Genomic DNA, 24,969 nt, shown 5'->3' on the forward strand with positions numbered 1-24,969 from the left:
TTGCTGGGTTTCTCTGGGCCCCTCTCTCTCTGGGACTGCTGTCTTGATTCTTCAATGTCTTGCTGGGTTTCTCTGGGTCCCTCTCTCTCTGGGACTGCTGTCTTGGTTCTTCAATGTCTTGCTGGGTTTCTCTGGGTCCCTCTCTCTCTGGGACTGCTGTCTTGATTCTTCAATGTCTTGATGGGTTTCTCTGGGTCCCTCTCTCTCTGGGACTGCTGTCTTGATTCTTCAATGTCTTGCTGGGTTTCTCTGGGTCCCTCTCTCTCTGGGACTGATGTCTTGATTCTTCAATGTCTTGCTGGGTTTCTCTTGGTCCCTCTCTCTCTCTCTGGGACTGCTGTCTTGATTCTTCAATGTCTTGCTGGGTTTCTCTGGGTCCCTCTCTCTCGCTCTGGGACTGCTGTCTTGATTCTTCAATGTCTTGCTGGGTTTCTCTGGGTCCCTCTCTCTCTCTCTGGGACTGCTGTCTTGATTCTTCAATGTCTTGCTGGGTTTCTCTGGGTCCCTCTCTCTCTCTGGGACTGCTGTCTTGATTCTTCAATGTCTTGCTGGGTTTCTCTGGGTCCCTCTCTCTCTGGGACTGCTGTCTTGATTCTTCAATGTCTTACTGGGTTTCTCTGGGTCCCTCTCTCTCTCTGGGACTGCTGTCTTGATTCTTCAATGTCTTGCTGGGTTTCTCTGGGTCCCTTTCTCTCTGGGACTGCTGTCTTGATTCTTCAATGTCTTGCTGGGTTTCTCTGGGTCCCTCTCTCTCTCTGGGACTGCTGTCTCGATTCTTCAATGTCTTGCTGGGTTTCTCTTGGTCCCCTCTCTCTCTCTGGGACTGCTGTCTTGATTCTTCAATGTCTTGCTGGGTTTCTCTTGGTCCCTCTCTCTCTCTCTGGGACTGCTGTCTTGATTCTTCAATGTCTTGCTGGGTTTCTCTGGGTCCCTCTCTCTCTCTGGGACTGCTGTCTTGATTCTACAATGGCTTGCTGGGTTTCTCTGGGTCCCTCTCTCTCTGGGACTGCTGTCTTGATTCTTCAATGTCTTGCTGGGTTTCTCTGGGTCCCTCTCTCTCTCTCTGGGACTGCTGTCTTGATTCTTCAATGTCTTGCTGGGTTTCTCTGGGTCCCTCTCTCTCTCTGGGACTGCTGTCTTGATTCTTGAATGTCTTGCTGGGTTTCTCTGGGTCCCTCTCTCTCTGGGACTGCTGTCTTGATTCTTCAATGTCTTACTGGGTTTCTCTGGGTCCCCCTCTCTCTCTGGGACTGCTGTCTTGATTCTTCAATGTCTTGCTGGGTTTCTCTGGGTCCCTCTCTCTCTGGGACTGCTGTCTTGATTCTTCAATGTCTTGCTGGGTTTCTCTGGGTCCCTCTCTCTCTCTGGGACTGCTGTCTCGATTCTTCAATGTCTTGCTGGGTTTCTCTTGGTCCCTCTCTCTCTCTCTGGGACTGCTGTCTTGATTCTTCAATGTCTTGCTGGGTTTCTCTTGGTCCCTCTCTCTCTCTCTGGGACTGCTGTCTTGATTCTTCAATGTCTTGCTGGGTTTCTCTGGGTCCCTCTCTCTCTCTGGGACTGCTGTCTTGATTCTTCAATGTCTTGCTGGGTTTCTCTGGGTCCCTCTCTCTCGCTCTGGGACTGCTGTCTTGATTCTTCAATGTCTTGCTGGGTTTCTCTGGGTCCCTCTCTCTCTCTCTGGGACTGCTGTCTTGATTCTTCAATGTCTTGCTGGGTTTCTCTGGGTCCCTCTCTCTCTCTGGGACTGCTGTCTTGATTCTTCAATGTCTTGCTGGGTTTCTCTGGGTCCCTCTCTCTCTGGGACTGCTGTCTTGATTCTTCAATGTCTTACTGGGTTTCTCTGGGTCCCTCTCTCTCTCTGGGACTGCTGTCTTGATTCTTCAATGTCTTGCTGGGTTTCTCTGGGTCCCTTTCTCTCTGGGACTGCTGTCTTGATTCTTCAATGTCTTGCTGGGTTTCTCTGGGTCCCTCTCTCTCTGGGACTGCTGTCTTGATTCGTCAATGTCTTGCTGGGTTTCTCTGGGTCCCTCGCTCTCTCTCTGGGACTGCTGTCTTGATTCTTCAATGTCTTGCTGGGTTTCTCTGGGTCCCTCTCTCTCTCTGGGACTGCTGTCTTGATTCTTCAATGTCTTGCTGGGTTTCTCTGGGTCCCTCTCTCTCTCTCTGGGACTGCTGTCTTGATTCTTCAATGTCTTGCTGGGTTTATCTGGGCCCCTCTCTCTCTCTCTGGGACTGCTGTCTTGATTCTTTAATGTCTTGCTGGGTTTCTCTGGGTCCCTCTCTCTCTGGGACTGCTGTCTTGATTCTTCAATGTCTTGCTGGGTTTCTCTGGGTCCCTCTCTCTCTGGGACTGCTGTCTTGATTCTTCAATGTCTTGCTGGGTTTCTCAGGGTCCCTCTCTCTCTCTGGGACTGCTGTCTTGATTCTTCAATGTCTTGCTGGGTTTCTCTGGGTCCCTCTCTCTCTCTGGGACTGCTGTCTTGATTCTTCAATGTCTTGCTGGGTTTCTCTGGGTCCCTCTCTCTCTCTGGGACTGCTGTCTTGATTCTTCAATGTCTTGCTGGGTTTCTCTGGGTCCCTCTCTCTCTCTGGGACTGCTGTCTTGATTCTTCAATGTCTTGCTGGGTTTCTCTGGGTCCCTCTCTCTCTGGGACTGCTGTCTTGATTCTTCAATGTCTTGCTGGGTTTCTCTGGGTCCCTCTCTCTCTGGGACTGCTGTCTTGATTCTTCAATGTCTTGCTTGGTTTCTCTGGGTCACTCTCTCTCTGGGACTGCTGTCTTGGTTCTTCAATGTCTTGCTGGGTTTCTCTGGGTCCCTCTCTCTCTGGGACTGCTGTCTTGATTCTTCAATGTCTTGCTGGGTTTATCTGGGTCCCTCTCTCTCTGGGACTGCTGTCTTGATTCTTCAATGTCTTGCTGGGTTTCTCTGGGTCCCTCTCTCTCTGGGACTGCTGTCTTGATTCTTCAATGTATTGCTGGGTTTCTCTTGGTCCCTCTCTCTCTCTCTGGGACTGCTGTCTTGACTCTTCAATGTCTTGCTGGGTTTCTCTGGGTCCCTCTCTCTCTCTCTGGGACTGCTGTCTTGATTCTTCAATGTCTTGCTGGGTTTCTCTGGGTCCCTCCCTCTCTGGGACTGTTGTCTTGATTCTTCAATGTCTTGCTGGGTTTCTCTGGGTCCCTCTTTCTCTGGGACTGCTGTCTTGATTCTTCAATGTCTTGCTGGGTTTCTCTGGGTCCCTCTCTCTCTCTGGGACTGCTGTCTTGATTCTTCAATGTCTTGCTGGGTTTCTCTGGGTCCCTCTCTCTCTCTGGGAATGCTGTCTTGATTCTTCAATGTCTTGCTGGGTTTCTCTGGGTCCCTCTCTCACTCTGGGACTGCTGTCTTGATTCTTCAATGTCTTGCTGGGTTTCTCTGGGTCCCTCTCTCTCTCTGGGACTGCTGTCTTGATTCTTCTATGTCTTGCTGGGTTTCTCTGGGTCCCTCTCTCTCTCTGGGACTGCTGTCTTGATTCTTCAATGTCTTGCTGGGTTTCTCTGGGTCCCTCTCTCTCTCTGGGACTGCTGTCTTGATTCTTCAATGTCTTGCTGGGTTTCTCTGGGTCCCCCTCTCTCTCTGGGACTGCTGTCTTGATTCTTCAATGTCTTGCTGGGTTTCTCTGGGTCACTCTCTCTCTCTGGGACTGCTGTCTTGATTCTTCAATGTCTTGCTGGGTTTCTCTGGGTCCCTCTCTCTCTGGGACTGCTGTCTTGATTCTTCAATGTCTTGCTGGGTTTCTCTGGGTCACTCTCTCTCTCTGGGTCTGCTGTCTTGATTCTTCAATGTCTTGCTGGGTTTCTCTGGGCCCCTCTCTCTCTGGGACTGCTGTCTTGATTCTTCAATGTCTTGCTGGGTTTCTCTGGGTCCCTCTCTCTCTGGGACTGCTGTCTTGGTTCTTCAATGTCTTGCTGGGTTTCTCTGGGTCCCTCTCTCTCTGGGACTGCTGTCTTGATTCTTCAATGTCTTGATGGGTTTCTCTGGGTCCCTCTCTCTCTGGGACTGCTGTCTTGATTCTTCAATGTCTTGCTGGGTTTCTCTGGGTCCCTCTCTCTCTGGGACTGATGTCTTGATTCTTCAATGTCTTGCTGGGTTTCTCTTGGTCCCTCTCTCTCTCTCTGGGACTGCTGTCTTGATTCTTCAATGTCTTGCTGGGTTTCTCTGGGTCCCTCTCTCTCGCTCTGGGACTGCTGTCTTGATTCTTCAATGTCTTGCTGGGTTTCTCTGGGTCCCTCTCTCTCTCTGGGACTGCTGTCTTGATTCTTCAATGTCTTGCTGGGTTTCTCTGGGTCCCTCTCTCTCTGGGACTGCTGTCTTGATTCTTCAATGTCTTACTGGGTTTCTCTGGGTCCCTCTCTCTCTCTGGGACTGCTGTCTTGATTCTTCAATGTCTTGCTGGGTTTCTCTGGGTCCCTTTCTCTCTGGGACTGCTGTCTTGATTCTTCAATGTCTTGCTGGGTTTCTCTGGGTCCCTCTCTCTCTCTGGGACTGCTGTCTCGATTCTTCAATGTCTTGCTGGGTTTCTCTTGGTCCCTCTCTCTCTCTCTGGGACTGCTGTCTTGATTCTTCAATGTCTTGCTGGGTTTCTCTTGGTCCCTCTCTCTCTCTCTGGGACTGCTCTCTTGATTCTTCAATGTCTTGCTGGGTTTCTCTGGGTCCCTCTCTCTCTCTGGGACTGCTGTCTTGATTCTACAATGGCTTGCTGGGTTTCTCTGGGTCCCTCTCTCTCTGGGACTGCTGTCTTGATTCTTCAATGTCTTGCTGGGTTTCTCTGGGTCCCTCTCTCTCTCTCTGGGACTGCTGTCTTGATTCTTCAATGTCTTGCTGGGTTTCTCTGGGTCCCTCTCTCTCTCTGGGACTGCTGTCTTGATTCTTGAATGTCTTGCTGGGTTTCTCTGGGTCCCTCTCTCTCTGGGACTGCTGTCTTGATTCTTCAATGTCTTACTGGGTTTCTCTGGGTCCCTCTCTCTCTCTGGGACTGCTGTCTTGATTCTTCAATGTCTTGCTGGGTTTCTCTGGGTCCCTCTCTCTCTGGGACTGCTGTCTTGATTCTTCAATGTCTTGCTGGGTTTCTCTGGGTCCCTCTCTCTCTCTGGGACTGCTGTCTCGATTCTTCAATGTCTTGCTGGGTTTCTCTTGGTCCCTCTCTCTCTCTCTGGGACTGCTGTCTTGATTCTTCAATGTCTTTCTGGGTTTCTCTTGGTCCCTCTCTCTCTCTCTGGGACTGCTGTCTTGATTCTTCAATGTCTTGCTGGGTTTCTCTGGGTCCCTCTCTCTCTCTGGGACTGCTGTCTTGATTCTTCAATGTCTTGCTGGGTTTCTCTGGGTCCCTCTCTCTCTCTGGGACTGCTGTCTTGATTCTTCAATGTCTTGCTGGGTTTCTCTGGGTCCCTCTCTCTCTCTGGGACTGTTGTCTTGATTATTCAATGTCTTGCTGGGTTTCTCTGGGTCCCTCTTTCTCTGGGACTGCTGTCTTGATTCTTCAATGTCTTGCTGGGTTTCTCTGGGTCCCTCTCTCTCTGGGACTGCTGTCTTGATTCTTCAATGTCTTGCTGGGTTTCTCTGGGTCCCTCTCTCTCTGGGACTGCTGTCTTGATTCTTCAATGTCTTGCTGGGTTTCTCTGGGTCCCTCTCTCTCTGGGACTGCTGTCTTGATTCTTCAATGTATTGCTGGGTTTCTCTTGGTCCCTCTCTCTCTCTCTCTGGGACTGCTGTCTTGATTCTTCAATGTCTTGCTGGGTTTCTCTGGGTCCCTCTCTCTCTCTCTGGGACTGCTGTCTTGATTCTTCAATGTCTTGCTGGGTTTCTCTGGGTCCCTCTCTCTCTGGGACTGTTGTCTTGATTCTTCAATGTCTTGCTGGGTTTCTCCGGGTCCCTCTTTCTCTGGGACTGCTGTCTTGATTCTTCAATGTCTTGCTGGGTTTCTCTGGGTCCCTCTCTCTCTCTGGGACTGCTGTCTTGATTCTTCAATGTCTTGCTGGGTTTCTCTGGGTCCCTCTCTCTCTCTGGGAATGCTGTCTTGATTCTTCAATGTCTTGCTGGGTTTCTCTGGGTCCCTCTCTCACTCTGGGACTGCTGTCTTGATTCTTCAATGTCTTGCTGGGTTTCTCTGGGTCCCTCTCTCTCTCTGGGACTGCTGTCTTGATTCTTCAATGTCTTGCTGGGTTTCTCTGGGTCCCTCTCTCTCTCTGGGACTGCTGTCTTGATTCTTCAATGTCTTGCTGGGTTTCTCTGGGTCCCTCTCTCTCTCAGGGACTGCTGTCTTGATTCGTCAATGTCTTGCTGGGTTTCTCTGGGTCCCTCTCTCTCTCTGGGACTGCTGTCTTGATTCTTCAATGTCTTGCTGGGTTTCTCTGGGTCACTCTCTCTCTCTGGGACTGCTGTCTTGATTCTTCAATGTCTTGCTGGGTTTCTCTAGGTCCCTCTCTCTCTGGGACTGCTGTCTTGATTCTTCAATGTCTTGCTGGGTTTCTCTGGGTCACTCTCTCTCTCTGGGACTGCTGTCTTGATTCTTCAATGTCTTGCTGGGTTTCTCTGGGTCCCTCTCTCTCTCTGGGACTGCTGTCTTGATTCTTCAATGTCTTGCTGGGTTTCTCTGGGTCCCTCTCTCTCTGGGACTGCTGTCTTGCTTCTTCAATGTCTTACTGGGTTTCTCTGGGACCCTCTCTCTCTCTGGGACTGCTGTCTTGATTCTTCAATGTCTTGCTGGGTTTCTCTGGGTCCCTCTCTCTCTGGGACTGCTGTCTTGATTCTTCAATGTCTTGCTGGGTTTCTCTGGGTCCCTCTCTCTCTCTGGGACTGCTGTCTCGATTCTTCAATGTCTTGCTGGGTTTCTCTTGGTCCCTCTCTCTCTCTCTGGGACTGCTGTCTTGATTCTTCAATGTCTTGCTGGGTTTCTCTTGGTCCCTCTCTCTCTCTCTGGGACTGCTGTCTTGATTCTTCAATGTCTTGCTGGGTTTCTCTGGGTCCCTCTCTCTCTCTGGGACTGCTGTCTTGATTCTACAATGGCTTGCTGGGTTTCTCTGGGTCCCTCTCTCTCTGGGACTGCTGTCTTGATTCTTCAATGTCTTGCTGGGTTTCTCTGGGTCCCTCTCTCTCTCTCTGGGACTGCTGTCTTGATTCTTCAATGTCTTGCTGGGTTTCTCTGGGTCCCTCTCTCTCTCTGGGACTGCTGTCTTGATTCTTCAATGTCTTGCTGGGTTTCTCTGGGTCCCTCTCTCTCTGGGACTGCTGTCTTGATTCTTCAATGTCTTACTGGGTTTCTCTGGGTCCCTCTCTCTCTCTGGGACTGCTGTCTTGATTCTTCAATGTCTTGCTGGGTTTCTCTGGGTCCCTCTCTCTCTGGGACTGCTGTCTTGATTCTTCAATGTCTTGCTGGGTTTCTCTGGGTCCCTCTCTCTCTCTGGGACTGCTGTCTCGATTCTTCAATGTCTTGCTGGGTTTCTCTTGGTCCCTCTCTCTCTCTCTGGGACTGCTGTCTTGATTCTTCAATGTCTTGCTGGGTTTCTCTTGGTCCCTCTCTCTCTCTCTGGGACTGCTGTCTTGATTCTTCAATGTCTTGCTGGGTTTCTCTGGGTCCCTCTCTCTCTCTGGGACTGCTGTCTTGATTCTTCAATGTCTTGCTGGGTTTCTCTGGGTCCCTCTCTCTCTCTCTGGGACTGCTGTCTTGATTCTTCAATGTCTTGCTGGGTTTCTCTGGGTCCCTCTCTCTCTCTGGGACTGTTGTCTTGATTCTTCAATGTCTTGCTGGGTTTCTCTGGGTCCCTCTTTCTCTGGGACTGCTGTCTTGATTCTTCAATGTCTTGCTGGGTTTCTCTGGGTCCCTCTCTCTCTGGGACTGCTGTCTTGATTCTTCAATGTCTTGCTGGGTTTATCTGGGTCCCTCTCTCTCTGGGACTGCTGTCTTGATTCTTCAATGTCTTGCTGGGTTTCTCTGGGTCCCTCTCTCTCTGGGACTGCTGTCTTGATTCTTCAATGTATTGCTGGGTTTCTCTTGGTCCCTCTCTCTCTCTCTCTCTGGGACTGCTGTCTTGATTCTTCAATGTCTTGCTGGGTTTCTCTGGGTCCCTCTCTCTCTCTCTGGGACTGCTGTCTTGATTCTTCAATGTCTTGCTGGGTTTCTCTGGGTCCCTCTCTCTCTGGGACTGTTGTCTTGATTCTTCAATGTCTTGCTGGGTTTCTCTGGGTCCCTCTTTCTCTGGGACTGCTGTCTTGATTCTTCAATGTCTTGCTGGGTTTCTCTGGGTCCCTCTCTCTCTCTGGGACTGCTGTCTTGATTCTTCAATGTCTTGCTGGGTTTCTCTGGGTCCCTCTCTCTCTCTGGGAATGCTGTCTTGATTCTTCAATGTCTTGCTGGGTTTCTCTGGGTCCCTCTCTCACTCTGGGACTGCTGTCTTGATTCTTCAATGTCTTGCTGGGTTTCTCTGGGTCCCTCTCTCTCTCTGGGACTGCTGTCTTGATTCTTCAATGTCTTGCTGGGTTTCTCTGGGTCCCTCTCTCTCTCTGGGACTGCTGTCTTGATTCTTCAATGTCTTGCTGGGTTTCTCTGGGTCCCTCTCTCTCTCAGGGACTGCTGTCTTGATTCTTCAATGTCTTGCTGGGTTTCTCTGGGTCCCTCTCTCTCTCTGGGACTGCTGTCTTGATTCTTCAATGTCTTGCTGGGTTTCTCTGGGTCACTCTCTCTCTCTGGGACTGCTGTCTTGATTCTTCAATGTCTTGCTGGGTTTCTCTAGGTCCCTCTCTCTCTGGGACTGCTGTCTTGATTCTTCAATGTCTTGCTGGGTTTCTCTGGGTCCCTCTCTCTCTGGGACTGCTGTCTTGGTTCTTCAATGTCTTGCTGGGTTTCTCTGGGTCCCTCTCTCTCTGGGACTGCTGTCTTGATTCTTCAATGTCTTGCTGGGTTTATCTGGGTCCCTCTCTCTCTGGGACTGCTGTCTTGATTCTTCAATGTCTTGCTGGGTTTCTCTGGGTCCCTCTCTCTCTGGGACTGCTGTCTTGATTCTTCAATGTCTTGCTGGGTTTCTCTTGGTCCCTCTCTCTCTCTCTGGGACTGCTGTCTTGATTCTTCAATGTCTTGCTGGGTTTCTCTGGGTCCCTCTCTCTCTGGGACTGCTGTCTTGATTCTTCAATGTCTTGCTGGGTTTCTCTGGGTCCCTCTCTCTCTCTCTGGGACTGCTGTCTTGATTCTTCAATGTCTTGCTGGGTTTCTCTGGGTCCCTCTCTCTCTCTCTGGGACTGCTGTCTTGATTCTTCAATGTCTTGCTGGGTTTCTCTGGGTCACTCTCTCTCTGGGACTGCTGTCTTGATTCTTCAATGTCTTGCTGGGTTTCTCTGGGTCCCTCTCTCTCTGGGACTGCTGTCTTGATTCTTCAATGTCTTACTGGGTTTCTCTGGGTCCCTCTCTCTCTCTGGGACTGCTGTCTTGATTCTTCAATGTCTTGCTGGGTTTTTCTGGGTCCCTCTCTCTCTGGGACTGCTGTCTTGATTCTTCAATGTCTTGCTGGGTTTCTCTGGGTCCCTCTCTCTCTCTGGGACTGCTGTCTTGATTCTTCAATGTCTTGCTGGGTTTCTCTGGGTCCCTCTCTCTCTCTGGGACTGCTGTCTTGATTCTTCAATGTCTTGCTGGGTTTCTCTTGGTCCCTCTCTCTCTCTCTGGGACTGCTGTCTTGATTCTTCAATGTCTTGCTGGGTTTCTCTGGGTCGCTCTCTCTCTCTGGGACTGCTGTCTTGATTCTTCAATGTCTTGCTGGGTTTCTCTGGGTCCCTCTCTCTCTCTCTGGGACTGCTGTCTTGATTCTTCAATGTCTTGCTGGGTTTCTCTGGGTCCCTCTCTCTCTCTGGGACTGCTGTCTTGATTCTTCAATGTCTTGCTGGGTTTCTCTGGGTCCCTCTTTCTCTGGGACTGCTGTCTTGATTCTTCAATGTCTTGCTGGGTTTCTCTGGGTCCCTCTCTCTCTCTGGGACTGCTGTCTTGATTCTTCAATGTCTTGCTGGGTTTCTCTGGGTCCCTCGCTCTCTCTGGGAATGCTGTCTTGATTCTTCAATGTCTTGCTGGGTTTCTCTGGGTCCCCCTCTCTCTCTGGGACTGCTGTCTTGATTCTTCAATGTCTTGCTGGGTTTCTCTGGGTCCCTCTCTCTCTCTGGGACTGCTGTCTTGATTCTTCAATGTCTTGCTGGGTTCTCTGGGTCCCTCTCTCTCTCTGGGACTACTGTCTTGATTCTTCAATGTCTTGCTGGGTTTCTCTGGGTCCCTCTCTCTCTCTGGGACTGCTGTCTTGATTCTTCAATGTCTTGCTGGGTTTCTCTGGGTTCCTCTCTCACTGGGACTGCTGTCCCGATTCTTCAATGTCTTGCTGGGTTTCTCTGGATCACTCTCTCTCTCTGGGACTGCTGTCTTGAATCTTCAATGTCTTGCTGGGTTTCTCTGGGTCTCTCTCTCTCTCTCTGGGACTGCTGTCTTGATTCTACAATGGCTTGCTGGGTTTCGCTGGGTCCCTCTCTCTCTGGGACTACTGTCTTGATTCTTCAATGTCTTGCTGGGTTTCTCTGGGTCCCTCTCTCTCTCTGGGACTGCTGTCTTGATTCTTCAATGTCTTGCTGAGTTTCTCTGGATCCCTCTCTCTCTGGGACTGCTGTCTTGATTCTTCAATGTCTTGCTGGGTTTCTCTGGGTCACTCTCTCTCTCTGGGACTGCTGTCTTGATTCTTCAATGTCTTGCTGGGTTTCTCTGGGTCCCTCTCTCTCTGGGACTGCTGTCTTGATTCTTCAATGTCTTGCTGGGTTTCTCTGGGTCACTCTCTCTCTGGGACTGCTGTCTTGGTTCTTCAATGTCTTGCTGGGTTTCTCTGGGTCCCTCTCTCTCTGGGACTGCTGTCTTGATTCTTCAATGTCTTGCTGGGTTTATCTGGGTCCCTCTCTCTCTGGAACTGCTGTCTTGATTCTTCAATGTCTTGCTGGGTTTCTCTGGGTCCCTCTCTCTCTGGGACTGCTGTCTTGATTCTTCAATGTCTTGCTGGGTTTCTCTTGGTCCCTCTCTCTCTCTCTGGGACTGCTGTCTTGATTCTTCAATGTCTTGCTGGGTTTCTCTGGGTCCCTCTCTCTCTGGGACTGCTGTCTTGATTCTTCAATGTCTTGCTGGGTTTCTCTGGGTCCCACTCTCTCTCTCTGGGACTGCTGTCTTGATTCTTCAATGTCTTGCTGGGTTTCTCTGGGTCACTCTCTCTCTGGGACTGCTGTCTTGATTCTTCAATGTCTTGCTCGGTTTCTCTGGGTCCCTCTCTCTCTGGGACTGCTGTCTTGATTCTTCAATGTCTTACTGGGTTTCTCTGGGTCACTCTCTCTCTCTGGGACTGCTGTCTTGATTCTTCAATGTCTTGCTGGGTTTCTCTGGGTCCTTCTCTCTCTGGGACTGCTGTCTTGATTCTTCAATGTCTTGCTGGGTTTCTCTGGGTCCCTCTCTCTCTCTGGGACTGCTGTCTTGATTCTTCAATGTCTTGCTGGGTTTCTCTGGGTCACTCTCTCTCTCTGGGACTGCTGTCTTGATTCCTCAATGTCTTGCTGGGTTTCTCTGGGTCCCTCTCTCTCGCTGGGACTGCTGTCTTGATTCTTCAATGTCTTGCTGGGTTTCAATGGGTCCCTCTCTCTCTCTGGGACTGTTGTCTTGATTCTTCAATGTCTTGCTGGGTTTCTCTGGGTCCCTCTCTCTCTGGGACTGCTGTCTTGATTCTTCAATGTCTTGCTGGGTTTCTCTGGGTCCCTCTCTCTCCCTGGGACTGCTGTCTTGATTCTTCAATGTCTTGCTGGGTTTCTCTGGGTCCCTCTCTCTCTGGGACTGCTGTCTTGATTCTTCAATGTCTTGCTGGGTTTCTCTGTGTCCCTCTCTCTCTGGGACTGCTGTCTTGATTCTTCAATGTCTTGCTGGGTTTCTCTGGGCCCCTCTCTCTCTCTCTGGGACTGCTGTCTTGATTCTTCAATGTCTTGCTGGGTTTCTCTGGGTCCCTCTCTCTCTCTCTGGGACTGCTGTCTTGATTCTTCAATGTCTTGCTGGGTTTCTCTGGGTCCCTCTCTCTCTGGGACTGCTGTCTTGATTCTTCAGTGTCTTGCTGGGTTTCTCTGGGTCCCTCTCTCTCTGGGACTGCTGTCTTGATTCTTCAATGTCTTGCTGGGTTTCTCTGGGTCCCTCTCTCTCTCTGGGACTGCTGTCTTGATTCTTCAATGTCTTGCTGGGTTTCTCTGGGTCCCTCTCTCTCTCTGGGAATGCTGTCTTGATTCTTCAATGTCTTGCTGGGTTTCTCTGGGTCCCTCTCTCACTCTGGGACTGCTGTCTTGATTCTTCAATGTCTTGCTGGGTTTCTCTGGGTCCCTCTCTCTCTCTGGGACTGCTGTCTTGATTCTTCAATGTCTTGCTGGGTTTCTCTGGGTCCCTCTCTCTCTCTGGGACTGCTGTCTTGATTCTTCAATGTCTTGCTGGGTTTCTCTGGGTCCCTCTCTCTCTCAGGGACTGCTGTCTTGATTCTTCAATGTCTTGATGGGTTTCTCTGGGTCCCTCTCTCTCTCTGGGACTGCTGTCTTGATTCTTCAATGTCTTGCTGGGTTTCTCTGGGTCACTCTCTCTCTCTGGGACTGCTGTCTTGATTCTTCAATGTCTTGCTGGGTTTCTCTAGGTCCCTCTCTCTCTGGGACTGCTGTCTTGATTCTTCAATGTCTTGCTGGGTTTCTCTGGGTCCCTCTCTCTCTGGGACTGCTGTCTTGGTTCTTCAATGTCTTGCTGGGTTTCTCTGGGTCCCTCTCTCTCTGGGACTGCTGTCTTGATTCTTCAATGTCTTGCTGTGTTTATCTGGGTCCCTCTCTCTCTGGGACTGCTGTCTTGATTCTTCAATGTCTTGCTGGGTTTCTCTGGGTCCCTCTCTCTCTGGGACTGCTGTCTTGATTCTTCAATGTCTTGCTGGGTTTCTCTTGGTCCCTCTCTCTCTCTCTGGGACTGCTGTCTTGATTCTTCAATGTCTTGCTGGGTTTCTCTGGGTCCCTCTCTCTCTGGGACTGCTGTCTTGATTCTTCAATGTCTTGCTGGGTTTCTCTGGGTCCCTCTCTCTCTCTCTGGGACTGCTGTCTTGATTCTTCAATGTCTTGCTGGGTTTCTCTGGGTCCCTCTCTCTCTCTCTGGGACTGCTGTCTTGATTCTTCAATGTCTTGCTGGGTTTCTCTGGGTCACTCTCTCTCTGGGACTGCTGTCTTGATTCTTCAATGTCTTGCTGGGTTTCTCTGGGTCCCTCTCTCTCTGGGACTGCTGTCTTGATTCTTCAATGTCTTACTGGGTTTCTCTGGGTCCCTCTCTCTCTCTGGGACTGCTGTCTTGATTCTTCAATGTCTTGCTGGGTTTTTCTGGGTCCCTCTCTCTCTGGGACTGCTGTCTTGATTCTTCAATGTCTTGCTGGGTTTCTCTGGGTCCCTCTCTCTCTCTGGGACTGCTGTCTTGATTCTTCAATGTCTTGCTGGGTTTCTCTGGGTCCCTCTCTCTCTCTGGGACTGCTGTCTTGATTCTTCAATGTCTTGCTGGGTTTCTCTTGGTCCCTCACTCTCTCTCTGGGACTGCTGTCTTGATTCTTCAATGTCTTGCTGGGTTTCTCTGGGTCGCTCTCTCTCTCTGGGACTGCTGTCTTGATTCTTCAATGTCTTGCTGGGTTTCTCTGGGTCCCTCTCTCTCTCTCTGGGACTGCTGTCTTGATTCTTCAATGTCTTGCTGGGTTTCTCTGGGTCCCTCTCTCTCTCTGGGACTGCTGTCTTGATTCTTCAATGTCTTGCTGGGTTTCTCTGGGTCCCTCTTTCTCTGGGACTGCTGTCTTGATTCTTCAATGTCTTGCTGGGTTTCTCTGGGTCCCTCTCTCTCTCTGGGACTGCTGTCTTGATTCTTCAATGTCTTGCTGGGTTTCTCTGGGTCCCTCGCTCTCTCTGGGAATGCTGTCTTGATTCTTCAATGTCTTGCTGGGTTTCTCTGGGTCCCCCTCTCTCTCTGGGACTGCTGTCTTGATTCTTCAATGTCTTGCTGGGTTTCTCTGGGTCCCTCTCTCTCTCTGGGACTGCTGTCTTGATTCTTCAATGTCTTGCTGGGTTCTCTGGGTCCCTCTCTCTCTCTGGGACTACTGTCTTGATTCTTCAATGTCTTGCTGGGTTTCTCTGGGTCCCTCTCTCTCTCTGGGACTGCTGTCTTGATTCTTCAATGTCTTGCTGGGTTTCTCTGGGTTCCTCTCTCACTGGGACTGCTGTCCCGATTCTTCAATGTCTTGCTGGGTTTCTCTGGATCACTCTCTCTCTCTGGGACTGCTGTCTTGAATCTTCAATGTCTTGCTGGGTTTCTCTGGGTCTCTCTCTCTCTCTCTGGGACTGCTGTCTTGATTCTACAATGGCTTGCTGGGTTTCTCTGGGTCCCTCTCTCTCTGGGACTGCTGTCTTGATTCTTCAATGTCTTGCTGGGTTTCTCTGGGTCCCTCTCTCTCTCTGGGACTGCTGTCTTGATTCTTCAATGTCTTGCTGAGTTTCTCTGGATCCCTCTCTCTCTGGGACTGCTGTCTTGATTCTTCAATGTCTTGCTGGGTTTCTCTGGGTCACTCTCTCTCTCTGGGACTGCTGTCTTGATTCTTCAATGTCTTGCTGGGTTTCTCTGGGTCCCTCTCTCTCTGGGACTGCTGTCTTGATTCTTCAATGTCTTGCTGGGTTTCTCTGGGTCACTTTCTCTCTGGGACTGCTGTCTTGGTTCTTCAATGTCTTGCTGGGTTTCTCTGGGTCCCTCTCTCTCTGGGACTGCTGTCTTGATTCTTCAATGTCTTGCTGGGTTTATCTGGGTCCCTCTCTCTCTGGAACTGCTGTCTTGATTCTTCAATGTCTTGCTGGGTTTCTCTGGGTGCCTCTCTCTCTGGGACTGCTGTCTTGATTCTTCAATGTCTTGCTGGGTTTCTCTTGGTCCCTCTCTCTCTCTCTGGGACTGCTGTCTTGATTCTTCAATGTCTTGCTGGGTTTCTCTGGGTCCCTCTCTCGCTGGGACTGCTGTCTTGATTCTTCAATGTCTTGCTGGGTTTCTCTGGGTCCCACTCTCTCTCTCTGGGACTGCTGTCTTGATTCTTCAATGTCTTGCTGGGTTTCTCTGGGTCACTCTCTCTCTGGGACTGCTGTCTTGATTCTTCAATGTCTTGCTCGGTTTCTCTGGGTCCCTCTCTCTCTGGGACTGCTGTCTTGATTCTTCAATGTCTTACTGGGTTTTGTCTGGGTCACTCTCTCTCTCTGGGACTGCTGTCTTGATTCTTCAATGTCTTGCTGGGTTTCTCTGGGTCCTTCTCTCTCTGGGACTGCTGTCTTGATTCTTCAATGTCTTGCTGGGTTTCTCTGGGTCCCTCTCTCTCTCTGGGACTGCTGTCTTGATTCTTCAATGTCTTGCTGGGTTTCTCTGGGTCACTCTCTCTCTCTGGGACTGCTGTCTTGATTCCTCAATGTCTTGCTGGGTTTCTCTGGGTCCCTCTCTCTCGCTGGGACTGCTGTCTTGATTCTTCAATGTCTTGCTGGGTTTCAATGGGTCCCTCTCTCTCTCTGGGACTGTTGTCTTGATTCTTCAATGTCTTGCTGGGTTTCTCTGGGTCCCTCTCTCTCTGGGACTGCTGTCTTGATTCTTCAATGTCTTGCTGGGTTTCTCTGGGTCCCTCTCTCTCTCTGGGACTGCTGTCTTGATTCTTCAATGTCTTGCTGGGTTTCTCTGGGTCCCTCTCTCTCTGGGACTGCTGTCTTGATTCTTCAATGTCTTGCTGGGTTTCTCTGGGTCCCTCTCTCTCTGGGACTGCTGTCTTGATTCTTCAATGTCTTGCTGGGTTTCTCTGGGTCCCTCTCTCTCTCTCTGGGACTGCTGTCTTGATTCTTCAATGTCTTGCTGGGTTTCTCTGGGTCCCTCTCTCTCTCTCTGGGACTGCTGTCTTGATTCTTCAATGTCTTGCTGGGTTTCTCTGGGTCCCTCTCTCTCTGGGACTGCTGTCTTGATTCTTCAGTGTCTTGCTGGGTTTCTCTGGGTCCCTCTCTCTCTGGGACTGCTGTCTTGATTCTTCAATGTCTTGCTGGGTTTCTCTGGGTCCCTCTCTCTCTCTGGGACTGCTGTCTTGATTCTTCAATGTCTTGCTGGGTTTCTCTGGGTCCCTCTCTCTCTGGGACTGCTGTCTTGATTCTTCAGTGTCTTGCTGGGTTTCTCTGGGTCCCTCTCTCTCTGGGACTGTTGTCTTGATTCTTCAATGTCTTGCTGGGTTTCTCTGGGTCCCTCTCTCTCTCTCTGGGACTGCTGTCTTGATTCTTCAGTGTCTTGCTGGGTTTCTCTGGGTCCCTCTCTCTCTCTGGGACTGCTGTCTTGATTCTTCAATGTCTTGCTGGGTTTCTCTGGGTCCCTCTCTCTCTGGGACTGCTGTCTTGATTCTTCAGTGTCTTGCTGGGTTTCTCTGGGCCCCTCTCTCCCTGGGACTGCTGTATTGATTCTTCAATGTCTTGCTGGGTTTCTCTGGGTCCCTCTCTCTCTCTGGGACTGCTGTCTTGATTCTTCAATGTCTTGCTGGGTTTCTCTGGGTCACTCTCTCTCTGGGACTGCTGTCTTGATTCTTTAATGTCTTGCTGGGTTTCTCTGGGTCCCTCTCTCTCTCTGGGACTGCTGTCTTGATTCTTCAATGTCTTGCTGGGTTTCTCTGGGTCACTCTCTCTCTGGGACTGCTGTCTTGATTCTTCAACGTCTTGCTGGGTTTCTCTGGGTCCCTCTCTCTCTCTCTGGGACTGCTGTCTTGATTCTTCAGTGTCTTGCTGGGTTTCACTGGGTCCCTCTCTCTCTGGGACTGCTGTCTTGATTCTTCAATGTCTTGCTGGGTTTCTCTGGGTCCCTCTCTCTCTCTGGGACTGCTGTCTTGATTCTTCAATGTCTTGCTGGGTTTCTCTGGGTCCCTCTCTCTCTCTGGGACTGCTGTCTTGATTCTTCAATGTCTTGCTGGGTTTCTCTGGGTCCCTTTCTCTCTGGGACTGCTGTCTTGATTCTTCAATGTCTTGCTGGGTTTCTCTGGGTCCCTCTCTCTCTCTGGGACTGCTGTCTTGATTCTTCAATGTCTTGCTGGGTTTCTCTGGGTCCCTCTCTCTCTGGGACTGCTGTCTTGATTCTTCAATGTCTTGCTGGGTTTCTCTGGGTCCCTCTCTCTCTCTGGGACTGCTGTCTTGATTCTTCAATGTCTTGCTGGGTTTCTCTGGGTCACTCTCTCTCTCTGGGACTGCTGTCTTGATTCTTCAATGTCTTGCTGGGTTTCTCTGGGTCCCTCTCTCTCTCTCTGGGACTGCTGTCTTGATTCTTCAATGTCTTGCTGGGTTTCTCTGGGTCCCTCTCTCTCTCTGGGACTGCTGTCTTGATTCTTCAATGTCTTGCTGGGTTTCTCTGGGTCCCTCTCTCTCTCTGAGACTGCTGTCTTGATTCTTCAGTGTCTTGCTGGGTTTCTCTGGGTCCCTCTCTCTCTCTATGGGACTGCTGTCTTGATTCTTCAATGTCTTGCTGGGTTTCTCTGGGTCCCTCTCTCTCTCTATGGGACTGCTGTCTTGATTCTTCAATGTCTTGCTGGGTTTCTCTTGGTCCCTCTCTCTCTCTCTGGGACTGCTGTCTTGATTCTTCAATGTCTTGCTGGGTTTCTCTGGGTCCCTCTCTCTCTCTGGGACTGCTGTCTTGATTCTTCAATGTCTTGCTGGGTTTCTCTGGGTCCCTCTCTCTCTCTCTGGGACTGCTGTCTTGATTCTTCAATGTCTTGCTGGGTTTCTCTGGGTCCCTCTCTCTCTGGGACTGTTGTCTTGATTCTTCAATGTCTTGCTGGGTTTCTCTGGGTCCCTCTTTCTCTGGGACTGCTGTCTTGATTCTTCAATGTCTTGCTGGGTTTCTCTGGGTCCCTCTCTCTCTCTGGGACTGCTGTCTTGATTCTTCAATGTCTTGCTGGGTTCTCTGGGTCCCTCTCTCTCTCTGGGACTACTGTCTTGATTCTTCAATGTCTTGCTGGGTTTCTCTGGGTCCCTCTCTCTCTCTGGGACTGCTGTCTTGATTCTTCAATGTCTTGCTGGGTTTCTCTGGGTTCCTCTCTCTCTGGGACTGCTGTCCTGATTCTTCAATGTCTTGCTGGGTTTCTCTGGATCACTCTCTCTCTCTGGGACTGCTGTCTTGAATCTTCAATGTCTTGCTGGTTTTCTCTGGGTCTCTCTCTCTCTCTCTGGGACTGCTGTCTTGATTCTACAATGGCTTGCTGGGTTTCTCTGGGTCCCTCTCTCTCTGGGACTGCTGTCTTGATTCTTCAATGTCTTGCTGGGTTTCTCTGGGTCCCTCTCTCTCTCTGGGACTGCTGTCCTGATTCTTCAATGTCTTGCTGGGTTTCTCTGGGTCCCTCTCTCTCTGGGACTGCTGTCTTGATTCTTCAATGTCTTGCTGGGTTTCTCTGGGTCACTCTCTCTCTCTGGGACTGCTGTCTTGATTCTTCAATGTCTTGCTGGGTTTCTCTGGGTCCCTCTCTCTCTGGGACTGCTGTCTTGATTCTTCAATGTCTTGCTGGGTTTCTCTGGGTCCCTCTCTCTCTCTGGGACTGCTGTCTTGATTCTTCAATGTCTTGCTGGGTTTCTCTGGGTCACTCTCTCTCTCTGGGACTGCTGTCTTGATTCCTCAATGTCTTGCTGGGTTTCTCTGGGTCCCTCTCTCTCGCTGGGACTGCTGTCTTGATTCTTCAATGTCTTGCTGGGTTTCAATGGGTCCCTCTCTCTCTCTGGGACTGTTGTCTTGATTCTTCAATGTCTTGCTGGGTTTCTCTGGGTCCCTCTCTCTCTGGGACTGCTGTCTTGATTCTTCAATGTCTTGCTGGGTTTCTCTGGGTCCCTCTCTCTCTCTGGGACTGCTGTCTTGATTCTTCAATGTCTTGCTGGGTTTCTCTGGGTCCCTCTCTCTCTGGGACTGCTGTCTTGATTCTTCAATGTCTTGCTGGTTTTCTCTGGGTCCCTCTCTCTCTGGGACTGCTGTCTTGATTCTTCAATGTCTTGCTGGGTTTCTCTGGGTCCCTCTCTTTATCTCTGGGACTGCTGTCTTGATTCTTCAATGTCTTGCTGGGTTTCTCTGGGTCCCTCTCGCTCTCTCTGGGACTGCTGTCTTGATTCTTCAATGTCTTGCTGGGTTTCTCTGGGTCACTCTCTCTCTCTGGGACTGCTGTCTTGATTCTTCAATGTCTTGCTGGGTTTCTCTGGGTCCCTCTCTCTCTCTGGGACTGCTGTCTTGATTCTTCAATGTCTTGCTGGGTTTCTCTGGGTCCCTCTCTCTCTCTGGGACTGCTGTCTTGATTCTTCAATGTCTTGCTGGGTTTCTCTGGGTCACTCTCTCTCTCTGGGACTGCTGTCTTGATTCCTCAATGTCTTGCTGGGTTTCTCTGGGTCCCTCTCTCTCGCTGGGACTGCTGTCTTGATTCTTCAATGTCTTGCTGGGTTTCAATGGGTCCCTCTCTCTCTCTGGGACTGTTGTCTTGATTCTTCAATGTCTTGCTGGGTTTCTCTGGGTCCCTCTCTCTCTGGGACTGCTGTCTTGATTCTTCAATGTCTTGCTGGGTTTCTCTGGGTCCCTCTCTCTCTCTGGGACTGCTGTCTTGATTCTTCAATGTCTTGCTGGGTTTCTCTGGGTCCCTCTCTCTCTGGGACTGCTGTCTTGATTCTTCAATGTCTTGCTGGGTTTCTCTGGGTCCCTCTCTCTCTGGGACTGCTGTCTTGATTCTTCAATGTCTTGCTGGGTTTCTCTGGGTCCCTCTCTCTCTCTCTGGGACTGCTGTCTTGATTCTTCAATGTCTTGCTGGGTTTCTCTGGGTCCCTCTCTCTCTCTCTGGGACTGCTGTCTTGATTCTTCAATGTCTTGCTGGGTTTCTCTGGGTCCCTCTCTCTCTGGGACTGCTGTCTTGATTCTTCAGTGTCTTGCTGGGTTTCTCTGGGTCCCTCTCTCTCTGGGACTGCTGTCTTGATTCATCAATGTCTTGCTGGGTTTCTCTGGGTCCCTCTCTCTCTCTGGGACTGCTGTCTTGATTCTTCAATGTCTTGCTGGGTTTCTCTGGGTCCCTCTCTCTCTGGGACTGCTGTCTTGATTCTTCAGTGTCTTGCTGGGTTTCTCTGGGTCCCTCTCTCTCTGGGACTGTTGTCTTGATTCTTCAATGTCTTGCTGGGTTTCTCTGGGTCCCTCTCTCTCTCTCTGGGACTGCTGTCTTGATTCTTCAGTGTCTTGCTGGGTTTCTCTGGGTCAGTCTCTCTCTCTGGGACTGCTGTCTTGATTCTTCAATGTCTTGCTGGGTTTCTCTGGGTCCCTCTCTCTCTGGGACTGCTTTCTTGATTCTTCAATGTCTTGCTGGGTTTCTCTGGGTCCCTCTCTCTCTCTGGGACTGCTGTCTTGATTCTTCAATGTCTTGCTGGGTTTCTCTGGGTCCCTCTCTCTCTCTGGGACTGCTGTCTTGATTCTTCAATGTCTTGCTGGGTTTCTCTTGGTCCCCCTCTCTCTCTCTGGGACTGCTGTCTTGATTCTTCAATGTCTTGCTGGGTTTCTCTGGGTCCCTCTCTCTCTCTGGGACTGCTGTCTTGATTCTTCAATGTCTTGCTGGGTTTCTCTGGGTCCCTCTCTCTCTCTCTGGGACTGCTGTCTTGATTCTTCAATGTCTTGCTGGGTTTCTCTGGGTCCCTCTCTCTCTGGGACTGTTGTCTTGATTCTTCAATGTCTTGCTGGGTTTCTCTGGGTCCCTCTTTCTCTGGGACTGCTGTCTTGATTCTTCAATGTCTTGCTGGGTTTCTCTGGGTCCCTCTCTCTCTCTGGGACTGCTGTCTTGATTCTTCAATGTCTTGCTGGGTTCTCTGGGTCCCTCTCTCTCTCTGGGACTACTGTCTTGATTCTTCAATGTCTTGATGGGTTTCTCTGGGTCCCTCTCTCTCTCTGGGACTGCTGTCTTGATTCTTCAATGTCTTGCTGGGTTTCTCTGGGTTCCTCTCTCTCTGGGACTGCTGTCCTGATTCTTCAATGTCTTGCTGGGTTTCTCTGGATCACTCTCTCTCTCTGGGACTGCTGTCTTGAATCTTCAATGTCTTGCTGGGTTTCTCTGGGTCTCTCTCTCTCTCTCTGGGACTGCTGTCTTGATTCTACAATGGCTTGCTGGGTTTCTCTGGGTCCCTCTCTCTCTGGGACTGCTGTCTTGATTCTTCAATGTCTTGCTGGGTTTCTCTGGGTCCCTCTCTCTCTCTGGGACTGCTGTCCTGATTCTTCAATGTCTTGCTGGGTTTCTCTGGGTCCCTCTCTCTCTGGGACTGCTGTCTTGATTCTTCAATGTCTTGCTGGGTTTCTCTGGGTCACTCTCTCTCTCTGGGACTGCTGTCTTGATTCTTCAATGTCTTGCTGGGTTTCTCTGGGTCCCTCTCTCTCTGGGACTGCTGTCTTGATTCTTCAATGTCTTGCTGGGTTTCTCTGGGTCCCTCTCTCTCTCTGGGACTGCTGTCTTGATTCTTCAATGTCTTGCTGGGTTTCTCTGGGTTCCTCTCTCTCTGGGACTGCTGTCCTGATTCTTCAATGTCTTGCTGGGTTTCTCTGGATCACTCTCTCTCTCTGGGACTGCTGTCTTGAATCTTCAATGTCTTGCTGGTTTTCTCTGGGTCTCTCTCTCTCTCTCTGGGACTGCTGTCTTGATTCTACAATGGCTTGCTGGGTTTCTCTGGGTCCCTCTCTCTCTGGGACTGCTGTCTTGATTCTTCAATGTCTTGCTGGGTTTCTCTGGGTCCCTCTCTCTCTCTGGGACTGCTGTCCTGATTCTTCAATGTCTTGCTGGGTTTCTCTGGGTCCCTCTCTCTCTGGGACTGCTGTCTTGATTCTTCAATGTCTTGCTGGGTTTCTCTGGGTCACTCTCTCTCTCTGGGACTGCTGTCTTGATTCTTCAATGTCTTGCTGGGTTTCTCTGGGTCCCTCTCTCTCTGGGACTGCTGTCTTGATTCTTCAATGTCTTGCTGGGTTTCTCTGGGTCCCTCTCTCTCTCTGGGACTGCTGTCTTGATTCTTCAATGTCTTGCTGGGTTTCTCTGGGTCACTCTCTCTCTCTGGGACTGCTGTCTTGATTCCTCAATGTCTTGCTGGGTTTCTCTGGGTCCCTCTCTCTCGCTGGGACTGCTGTCTTGATTCTTCAATGTCTTGCTGGGTTTCAATGGGTCCCTCTCTCTCTCTGGGACTGTTGTCTTGATTCTTCAATGTCTTGCTGGGTTTCTCTGGGTCCCTCTCTCTCTGGGACTGCTGTCTTGATTCTTCAATGTCTTGCTGGGTTTCTCTGGGTCCCTCTCTCTCTCTGGGACTGCTGTCTTGATTCTTCAATGTCTTGCTGGGTTTCTCTGGGTCCCTCTCTCTCTGGGACTGCTGTCTTGATTCTTCAATGTCTTGCTGGTTTTCTCTGGGTCCCTCTCTCTCTGGGACTGCTGTCTTGATTCTTCAATGTCTTGCTGGGTTTCTCTGGGTCCCTCTCTTTATCTCTGGGACTGCTGTCTTGATTCTTCAATGTCTTGCTGGGTTTCTCTGGGTCCCTCTCGCTCTCTCTGGGACTGCTGTCTTGATTCTTCAATGTCTTGCTGGGTTTCTCTGGGTCACTCTCTCTCTCTGGGACTGCTGTCTTGATTCTTCAATGTCTTGCTGGGTTTCTCTGGGTCCCTCTCTCTCTCTGGGACTGCTGTCTTGATTCTTCAATGTCTTGCTGGGTTTCTCTGGGTCCCTCTCTCTCTCTGGGACTGCTGTCTTGATTCTTCAATGTCTTGCTGGGTTTCTCTGGGTCACTCTCTCTCTCTGGGACTGCTGTCTTGATTCCTCAATGTCTTGCTGGGTTTCTCTGGGTCCCTCTCTCTCGCTGGGACTGCTGTCTTGATTCTTCAATGTCTTGCTGGGTTTCAATGGGTCCCTCTCTCTCTCTGGGACTGTTGTCTTGATTCTTCAATGTCTTGCTGGGTTTCTCTGGGTCCCTCTCTCTCTGGGACTGCTGTCTTGATTCTTCAATGTCTTGCTGGGTTTCTCTGGGTCCCTCTCTCTCTCTGGGACTGCTGTCTTGATTCTTCAATGTCTTGCTGGGTTTCTCTGGGTCCCTCTCTCTCTGGGACTGCTGTCTTGATTCTTCAATGTCTTGCTGGGTTTCTCTGGGTCCCTCTCTCTCTGGGACTGCTGTCTTGATTCTTCAATGTCTTGCTGGGTTTCTCTGGGTCCCTCTCTCTCTCTCTGGGACTGCTGTCTTGATTCTTCAATGTCTTGCTGGGTTTCTCTGGGTCCCTCTCTCTCTCTCTGGGACTGCTGTCTTGATTCTTCAATGTCTTGCTGGGTTTCTCTGGGTCCCTCTCTCTCTGGGACTGCTGTCTTGATTCTTCAGTGTCTTGCTGGGTTTCTCTGGGTCCCTCTCTCTCTGGGACTGCTGTCTTGATTCATCAATGTCTTGCTGGGTTTCTCTGGGTCCCTCTCTCTCTCTGGGACTGCTGTCTTGATTCTTCAATGTCTTGCTGGGTTTCTCTGGGTCCCTCTCTCTCTGGGACTGCTGTCTTGATTCTTCAGTGTCTTGCTGGGTTTCTCTGGGTCCCTCTCTCTCTGGGACTGTTGTCTTGATTCTTCAATGTCTTGCTGGGTTTCTCTGGGTCCCTCTCTCTCTCTCTGGGACTGCTGTCTTGATTCTTCAGTGTCTTGCTGGGTTTCTCTGGGTCCCTCTCTCTCTCTGGGACTGCTGTCTTGATTCTTCAATGTCTTGCTGGGTTTCTCTGGGTCCCTCTCTCTCTGGGACTGCTGTCTTGATTCTTCAGTGTCTTGCTGGGTTTCTCTGGGCCCCTCTCTCTCTGGGACTGTTGTCTTGATTCTTCAATGTCTTGCTGGGTTTCTCTGGGTCCCTCTCTCTCTCTCTGGGACTGCTGTATTGATTCTTCAATGTCTTGCTGGGTTTCTCTGGGTCCCTCTCTCTCTCTGGGACTGCTGTCTTGATTCTTCAATGTCTTGCTGGGTTTCTCTGGGTCACTCTCTCTCTGGGACTGCTGTCTTGATTCTTTAATGTCTTGCTGGGTTTCTCTGGGTCCCTCTCTCTCTCTGGGACTGCTGTCTTGATTCTTCAATGTCTTGCTGGGTTTCTCTGGGTCACTCTCTCTCTGGGACTGCTGTCTTGATTCTTCAACGTCTTGCTGGGTTTCTCTGGGTCCCTCTCTCTCTCTCTGGGACTGCTGTCTTGATTCTTCAGTGTCTTGCTGGGTTTCTCTGGGTCCCTCTCTCTCTGGGACTGCTGTCTTGATTCTTCAATGTCTTGCTGGGTTTCTCTGGGTCCCTCTCTCTCTCTGGGACTGCTGTCTTGATTCTTCAATGTCTTGCTGGGTTTCTCTGGGTCCCTCTCTCTCTCTGGGACTGCTGTCTTGATTCTTGAATGTCTTGCTGGGTTTCTCTGGGTCCCTTTCTCTCTGGGACTGCTGTCTTGATTCTTCAATGTCTTGCTGGGTTTCTCTGGGTCCCTCTCTCTCTCTGGGACTGCTGTCTTGATTCTTCAATGTCTTGCTGGGTTTCTCTGGGTCCCTCTCTCTCTGGGACTGCTGTCTTGATTCTTCAATGTCTTGCTGGGTTTCTCTGGGTCCCTCTCTCTCTCTGGGACTGCTGTCTTGATTCTTCAATGTCTTGCTGGGTTTCTCTGGGTCACTCTCTCTCTCTGGGACTGCTGTCTTGATTCTTCAATGTCTTGCTGGGTTTCTCTGGGTCCCTCTCTCTCTCTCTGGGACTGCTGTCTTGATTCTTCAATGTCTTGCTGGGTTTCTCTGGGTCCCTCTCTCTCTCTGGGACTGCTGTCTTGATTCTTCAATGTCTTGCTGGGTTTCTCTGGGTCCCTCTCTCTCTCTGAGACTGCTGTCTTGATTCTTCAGTGT

Source organism: Triturus cristatus, chromosome 11 (genome assembly GCF_964204655.1).
Source record: "Triturus cristatus chromosome 11, aTriCri1.1, whole genome shotgun sequence".
In the NCBI taxonomy this organism is placed as follows: domain Eukaryota; kingdom Metazoa; phylum Chordata; class Amphibia; order Caudata; family Salamandridae; genus Triturus; species Triturus cristatus.